This window comes from Camarhynchus parvulus, chromosome 1 (assembly GCF_901933205.1).
Source record: "Camarhynchus parvulus chromosome 1, STF_HiC, whole genome shotgun sequence".
Taxonomy (NCBI): domain Eukaryota; kingdom Metazoa; phylum Chordata; class Aves; order Passeriformes; family Thraupidae; genus Camarhynchus; species Camarhynchus parvulus.
In genome coordinates this window covers 94,466,553-94,475,426 of record NC_044571.1, presented here as the reverse complement: position 1 = coordinate 94,475,426, position 8,874 = coordinate 94,466,553, and positions in this window count along the sequence as shown.

Genomic DNA, 8,874 nt, shown 5'->3' with positions numbered 1-8,874 from the left:
AGGGGTCCACCTCCCTCCCCTCTTTCTGCTCAGTTTCTTCCTTGATTTCTTTCAAGTGTCCCTTCCCCAGTGAATTCATCTGAATGTTACGTGGTGTTAATTAAGGATCTTAATTGCATATTTGTCTTTACAAAGCCTGCCAGTGTGTACAGGCAACTGTGATTGATTGACAGCATGTGAAGAACAATGGAGAAGCCTTAACAAGGCTTGGCAAAGCAATTCAATCAGTGGAGAGCATGCTCAGGGGAAGAGCTTCACGCAAGGATTTCAGGAAAACCTGTGCTGCGTGACTTTTATTTCCTTAATCAACGGCAGGAAACAGTTCAGCCCTGCTGCAGCTGGTGATTAAAGTAGCTCCCCTAAAGCCCACTGCTAGATGAAATAGCCACATGTCTTGAGGTGGAACAAGCTGTTCTGGAACATGCACTTTTGTCATTATTTGGAGAAGCCTTAAGAAACAGTGGTTCTTCTCAGCATTGACCTGGAGTTGGGATATTTTGACTTTGGGCTCTGCAGTTGTGCCAGCACAAAGTGCTTGTGATGCTGGTGCAGAGAGACTCCCCTCCCAGCTGAGGTCCTGAGTAATTGACCCAATGCTACACAGGTCACCCATCTGTTCTGCTGCCATCCCAAGGTAAAGCTCGAGCACACTGGAAGAGAAAAGGTCTGGATTTACCTCAGCTCATGCAGAAAGTCTCCCACAGGCAGGGTGAACTTCATTTGCAGCCACCTGCCCAGGATATCAGGGGAAAAGCTCATCCCAGTTCTGTGCACCATCCACAGGGCTTGCCTGTGTCATATGCTGTGGTCATATCTGGTACCACCAAATCTGAGTACCAGACCCCTTCCCTTGAAACTTTGCCTTCTCCTCACATTCCTAAGAGGCTAAAAATTGCTGCAAGCTCTGATTTGCAGGAGACAAGTGGAGGTACAGAGATGTCAACTGCAGCCTCTTCAGTTTCCTAAGCAATGTTGAGAAATTTTAGGGCAAAATGGGAAATTAAACCCAGTTTTCCCAATGATGTTTCTTGGGGAGCTACCTCAGGAGCTTCCAGTCCACGGAGCCAAGTAACACATAGGAAGAGATGCAGTGGTTCAGGCAAAAATCTGAGAAATCACTGCTGTCTGGGATCTGTTACATTTGGAAACAGTAGCATAACGCAGCAGAAACTGCTTTCCCTCCATCTGTCATGCCTGGAGTAGCATTTACGTAGGTAGAGCTCTATGCCAAAGGGTCACGTTACAGCCCAGCTCTCTGCTAACCATGTTATTGCATGTTTTTGTCTCACCTGTGTGTGCAAGTCCAATCCCTGTTACAACTCAGAGGACAAATTCCTTGCTGAAACAGAGTTTGACTTTATGTTTAGCAGCAGCAATGACCACTGTTGCAGCAGGAGTGCCAGGTGTGTTCAGTTTTCTGTGCAGACAGATCTGCTCTCACCAGTGAAGAAAGCCACCAAAGAGAGGTGTGCACTGTAAACCTCAGGGGCAGGAGGATGTGGTGATATCCTGACCTATAAAAGTCTGCACAGCTATTATTTTTTGCCTATTTTACCTCCTCTTCCGTGTCCTGCACTTGTCTCCTGAGTTGAGAAGCACAGAAGATTGGGTGCTGGCAAAGCACATAGGAGACCTGGAGTCAATATCTTGGCCTGCTGCAATCCTTTGCATTTGAGCTGGGTGAACCACTTGGAGTTTGTCTGTATCAGGTGAAGCAAATGCCTGGGAAGTTACACCTTCCTGTAGGCAGCAGTCAGATAAATTCACCCAGGAGAACATGGCATGACTGTCTCCTGATCAATTTAGAGCTTGTCACTCAAAGAGGTTGCCTGGGCTGTGGGGATGGCCCAGTTCCTGGGGAAAGCAGCTGGTGAACCCCTGTGGTTTACAGCCCTCATCATTAAGGTAATTAGCACAAACAGAGGAAACTTTAAATTAAAAATGGGCACATTAGGTCTCTCTATATGTCTGCCTAGACTAGTATCTTCATCAGTGGTTGATAGCAAATGTTTAGAGGAAACTATGAAAAAGGCAAGCATATAGAGGTAATTTTCTGGTGTGCTTGCCAGGCTGTGGGTTCTTGAAAGCTTCCGAAAATCTTGCTGTTTAATAGCACTTAATAGATCTGTTTGCAACTTTGTGAAATCATTTTTTTGAAATCTATCTTAGGCATCCATAGCACTGCTGGCAGCAAGCTCCAGAATTTAATTACCCATTTGATGAAGCTTTTCCTTTTGTTAGCCTTGAATCTGCTACCTCATAACTTCATTTTATGCTGTTTCTTCTGTATAATCGTGCCATGTGACCAAACTGCATGCAAGTTACCAGGACAATTCTCAATTCTCAGACTGGTATCTTGTCTATAGCTGCATGCTGTGAAACTGTTGTGGTTATGTTGTGAATATATGTGGCATATGTGTGGAGGGAAGGTTGTTTTTCACTTAACCGAGCCCATACCAATATAACTATCAATTTTAAATTCCATTACAATAACCTGAATAGGTCTGCCAATGATTAAACTCTTCTCTTTTCTTGGAAGTGAAAGCTTTGCCAATGTGAAGCACTGATACATCGCAGAATCACAGAATATGCTGAGTTGGAAGGAACTCATCAGGATCATCAAGTCCAACTCCCTGATCCTGACACTCCAAGTGTCACCATGTGCCTGAGAGCATTGTCCAAGTCCTTCCTGAGCTCTAGCAGACTTGGTGACCATTTTCCTAGGGAGCCTGTTCCAGTGCCCAACCACGCCCTGGGGGAAGAACCTTTTCGTAATAACCAACCTAAACTTCCCCTCACACAATTTCGGGCCATTCCCTAGGGTCCTGTCACAGGTCACCACAGAGAAGAGATCAATGTCTGTCCCTCCTCTTCCCCTCATTATGAAGTTGTAGAAAGCAGGTGTAGCTGTCCTTCAGCCACAGCTTTGTACAAACCCTTTTCCAGCACCAGTGAGTTTTACCAGAGAGTACAGTTTTCTCCAGTGAGTTTTACCATCTCTCTGTGGAGATGGTGTGTGTCAAGGCTATGCTTTGTACCAGCCTGTAACTCACAGGCAGAAAACAGGGCTTTGCTGCAAGAGTGCTGCAGCAAGACAGCTCACCCCTCTTTGCCACCAGACTCATCTGTAGGCCAACAGAAGTCTTCAGTAATCCAGCCTTTGGGGCTAAACCAGCCTAATGGGGTGCAAAGCTGTCCCTCAAGTCATGTGAAAGAAACAGTAAAAATATCTGCATGAGGTCTAAGGAGCCTCCCCTGCTCAATGCCCTTATGAATGGCACGAAGTTCATGAAGACCTGTGCCTCTGATTTGCTTAAAAAAACACATCCCCAAGACTATATCTGAAAGTCTGATAAGAGACTTGATTTCTCAGGAACCCTTGAGTTTCTGTTAAAAGGAAGTGAGAGAGATTGTGAGTTCTGCTCATTTGAAATTCAAGTCATTCATGTAGGAATCCAAATATGGAGTTGGACTTTCATCTTATGAAATATTGGCCTTTGTCTTGGGCTGTAGTAAAGCAAATATGATAAACTAACAAGTGGCATAAAATTTTCAGCCGCTTTCTAAATGTTACAGCATCAAAGAACCAAGCAGAATTACTGAAGGGTCAAGGGGATAGATTAGAAACATCATTAAGAAATGGTAAGAATTACCGATAAGTTTTAGTGTCTTTGTTTTATTACTTCCCTGTCTCAGTCAGATCTGCAAACACACTGATTCACATTTAATTGAACAACAGCTTCATTGTGAAACCTGCCATTCTTAGCTCCAGTAAAGAAAATACCTTTAAAAACACCACCCCCGCTTTCTAACATTGTACAGACAAAGAATTACAGCTCATCTGCCACAGGATATATTCTACAAGTGGCATCATCTCCCTTAAGTCTCCTTTTCTCTGTCATACATGGTGTGACAAGTAGCAGTCTGGGGACCTGTGTGCTGTATGTGCCTCCGTGCAGCTGGGCTCCTTCTCCCTGCTCCTTCATGCCTGAGTCATCACCAGCAGCCTCTGGGCCAGTGTCCCAAAGCTGCAGAGTGGGGAAGGCGGGCCATGCAGGACGTGAGTGAGGGTAATCTTCACTTCAAGTCCCCCAGAGCCCTGCCCACGCTCCAGGACATTCACTTGAGCACAAGTAAATGTGTCCCACTTCCCCAAAAGCAGCACTCCATGGAGCATGTTCTGCTTCCACTGGCCATGGGCTGTAACATTCACTGCCTGTGATCAGATGTATATATTTGATTGGTCTCACAGAAATAAAAAGGATTCGCTGGCTCTGTAGAGCATTGGCCTACATTTCGCCATTTTGCTCATGAAGCTGAGCTGGATAGGAGTGTGAAAAAAAGAGCTTTGTGAATGCCATAGTGCTGACACAGTTATGTCAGCAAAAAAAAAACCAAAACAAAACTTGTCTCAAGAACTAGTTTCCTTTTGAGGTGCTCTTCTCTGTGGCTTTCACTGCTGCAGAGGCGAGCCCCACCTCACGCAGATCATGCGGTGCAGAGATAATAAGGGCATGCAGTCCAGCCTGGCTGTGGCTCCAGCTGTATGCTGCTGGTACCTGCTCTGTCCATGCAGTAGTCTGGTGTCCTTGGTGCAGCTCCTAGGAGAGGCATGCATCTAGTGCAAAGTTTAGGCTTGAGGATGACACATGAGAGGCTTCTGACCGGCTTCTGATTCAGGATACTGCATCCACGTGCTCAAGGGTGCATTCACCTCAGCTTATTTCAATTCCAGCATACAGGCACAGTGCAGTGGAACATACAGTGTCTTGGAGAAGAATGGATGGTCCTTTAGGTCTGACTGTATGCAGGATGCCCCAGGGTATGTCATACATCCCGTGTCTGCCTTAGGCCGTGGGAGATTTCACAGCTCTCGTGTCACATAAAGTTCACCACAGTGATCTGAATTGATGTAACCAAGCTAAAAGTGACACTTCAGTACAGATAAGCCCTTCATTTTTAAGTTGGTTATTTACAGTAGATCAGCCTGTGTGAGTCACAGCATCTGACCTGAACAGCACTTTCTACTACCTCAGTAAGGATTTGTCTGGTTCTGTCATTTTTTGCAATTTTTAAACTATTCATGAAGTCAAGGGTGATAGAAGGAGGCTGGAAACTTATCTGGACCAGCGAAGGCTTCTTTTGCTCTGGGTTTTGACCTTTAGTCATTTTACTTTCAGCCAAAATTCCTGCAAATCCCTTCCTCCTAATCTGTGCACTACAGATTATGAAAAGCTGATGAGAAAAGCTAAATCTCATTTGCTCAGAAAGAATAATTCCAATTTTTTCCTGTGGCAAATGAGAAAATTAGGCAAACAAGTGCATTTATCCTAGGCTTAGTTGAATACTCTGTTTTATTTGTCTTCATGTAAGGGTACTGTAAGATGGGCCTGGACATAGGTCCCTGATGGGTTAATAACTCAAACTTTGTTTCTACAGCGTTTTTCAGAGCATTGTAGTTTTCCACATGGAGGACTGGCAGCCTGAGGAAAGGTCTAGACCCAAGAGGTCCTGGCAGTAGAAAGGCAGGATGGGTGGGTGTCCATGAATGTTGCAAGAAAGGACCATGTCTGTAGACCTTTACCTGACAACTGTGCCCAGCTCTGCTGTGGACCCCTGGCTTTGGCCAGATGGGTCCATGAGTCATGGTCCAAACACAACATCACTATAATTTGATTTGTGAGTGCTGTCTCCAGTGCCCTGGTAAACATCTGTCTATTGTGAACAAGGCTAAGTCACTTTTCCCATCTCTTGCTTTCTGCCTGAGGGAAAGGTAAGAAGTATTGGACTCTTGTCCTTAGTATCATGGTAAGATGCAGCACTGGAGAACTCTCACATGTTCTGAGCATTTCTGATGATCCCAGAATGCTGAGACAGTGCAGCACAGTGAGGGTGGTCTTATATTTGAATTAATTAAGTCTTGAATTAAGACTGAAATATTTAAGGGTTAATTACCTACCCTAGAGAGGCTATTCTCCATTTCTCTGTCTTGCTCATTTTTATGCTTTATTCCAATGTGTGTCTGCATCTTTTTGCACTGTCCAGCCTCATGCTGCCATTTGAGTGATGAAACAGAAAAGGCTAAGTTTGTGGCTTATATATGAAGAAATCTTGAACCTGCCCACCAAATCCTCCTTTTGGCTCCTGTGGCATGCCTGAGGCTGGCACCACCCTGCAAAGCTAGCAGGTTTTGCTGACACATTGAGATAAAAAAAGGACTCACCTTATGTCCTCAAGAACTTAGGAATAGCAGTGACAATAAGAGAAGGTATTTGAGGTTAGGAAAAGTTTGCATTCATTCCGGTATAACAATTTCAGCCCCCCTGAAAAAATATTGGTGTTCTCCCTTTTGTTTTTTTAAACTGCTTATAGATGAAAGCTGCACTCCCAAGAAGGCAATGACTATGATTTTGCTCAGAAAGGCATGTCTGTCAGAGGGTAAAAGATTATAAAAGAGTAGTTTTCTAAGAGCAAAACTGATTTCAATTGAAAACATGTATCCAGCAAAATGCCTGGAAAATTTGACTGCAGCAAATACCTGACTTTATGTTTCAGCCAAAGATAAACTATCAGGCAGACACAAGAAGTAATGGAATGAAATTATACTGTCTATGTTGTGCTGGAAGAGTAAATAAATGATCCCTAGACTGCAGTCTCAAAGGACTGTGGCATTTTCATGAATTTTTTGCACAGTGTTGCTTGGAGCCAGACAAGGCAACCACTATCTTGCTCTTCCCATCTTGCCTCTCCTGATCATGTCTGTTGCAAAGCCTGATGTGGAAAGGGTAGAAAAAGAGTGCTAGATCTGCAGAAAACAACTCCTGAAGGGAAAGAATGACAGTGGAGAGAAAAGCTTCTTCCCTGAGTATTTGTGTATGTCTGGTCTCCCCCATTTCTGCTCCTGACACCTCTTTTAGATAATCCCATACAAGACCCTTCTCTCTCTTGAATAGCTTTACAAAAGCAAATGGAGGGGGAAAGTCATCTAAGTGAAATAGAGGCATGTATTTTAAACAGGTGAGTCAATTGCATTAAAGTGGACACCTTTAATAAGGGTGGGTTAAATCAAATGTTCTTAAGCTAAAGTGCCGACATGTGGCATTAATGTGGTTAAAGTAAGTTTTTTAAGTTTCATCACTTGCAAAGTTCATTCAAATTAGACTTCAGGAGCATCTCCATGTAGGTAAACCCACAGTTTCTCTCACTGATGAACTGGGGACTTCCCTGCCTTAGGAGGGTGCTGCTGCCAGACCCAGTTCCCCAATACCTACAAAGCACTTTGCGCTGCTGGAGGCACGGGGCCGGACATGCACAGCCCTCTCTCCTAAGTGCAGCAGACACAGGCTCTGGGCAGCTGCTCATGGTTCTGTGGAAGGCTCCCAGCTGCAGCCTCTCTAGACACCTGCCAGCTGGCAAGGACAGTACTGTCACCTGCACAGAGCCATATCTGAGGTGGCAAAACACCGGCTCTGCTCTTTCTTCTGCCACCAGCTCCCCATGTCCCACATGCACCTACCAGAAACAGGGCCAGAACCATGGATGGGCACTTAGTCTTTAGTGTGCTTGGAAGTCCAGGGGGAAGAGGATTTGCAGGGCTGTTCAGTGCCTGATGTGGGTGACTTTCCTGTGCCATTTCATTAGGGGAACTCAACTGCAGCAGATTCCTGGGAATCTGATCCCCGAGATAAACATGGAAGAACTGAAACAGCAGTATCTGTCCAGTGCTTCAGACTGTCAGTTCAGAGGCGGGTCAGAGCCTCCCTGACCTGAACAGGGCTGTCAGTATACAGACAGCTGCTCTCACTCATAGACACCCAGTGGGCCTAAGTGGAGGCAAAAGTTGTACTAAACAGCCACACTGCTTTCAGAGTCACATGAGCACTACTGACATGCATTTTCTAAGAGACTGATGACATTTAAAGCTCTTTGAGTAAACTATTTGCTTTACATTTATAACAGGATATTCATCCCAGTGCCTGCCATGGGAATGAAGCATGCCAATCAGCCTTCCCAATGACCAAATGTTTGCCATCTCAAAAACCTTCTCCTGGAGAATAAAATACACATCTTTATTGTACAGTTCTGCCTCATCAATAATGCTGGGACAGATTCTCTTACAAAGATATCAGGTTTAAGAGAGCAGCCATCTTACTAACCACACCAGCCTATTTCCAGATGGCATTTTGAACACAATATAGACCAGGGACCTTGCTATCTAATCCATTATGCAATTAATTAGCAGTTATAAATTAAGTATGGGCCTAGCAGAATGTGTCCTTCCATGTGGCAAGCCTCATGCAGCAAGGACAGACCAGAGAGCCGGTGAGTCACCACAGGTGACACAAAGGCCACGTCAGCCGGTCATTTTGCTGGAAAAATGAGAAGCAATTGCCATGTGCTAGGAGGCTGCATCTGAAGAAGGAAAAAGATTCTCTTTGTGCACTCTTGTGCTGCAGGTTGTTTATTTTCTGGTGGTGTTGATAGCTGGATGCTCAAATAGCAGCGTGACAGTAAGACAGGTACGGTACCTCCCTCATCTGGTGTGTCCACTGAGGTTTATGGTTCACCTATAACTGCACACCCGTGGGAAGGCTGATCTGTGGGCACCCTGAGGCTAATGGTGACTTAGCCAGACCAGGGACAGCTCTGAACCCTCTTGCTGGGCCATGGTGAAATGCACCAGTGACAGGCCAGTGCTGGCTCTTTCTGTGCAGTGTGTGGCTGTGGTGACACCTCCCTCACCCCTGCACCCCACTGGCCTCTAAAACTCACCCAGTGTCTCTGTCCTTCTGTGAGCCTCTCAGAACCCCCGCCCAGTCCCGAGTCGGCAGACACCGGGGGAGCAGCTCCGACACGGCCGACAGCGGGGACACT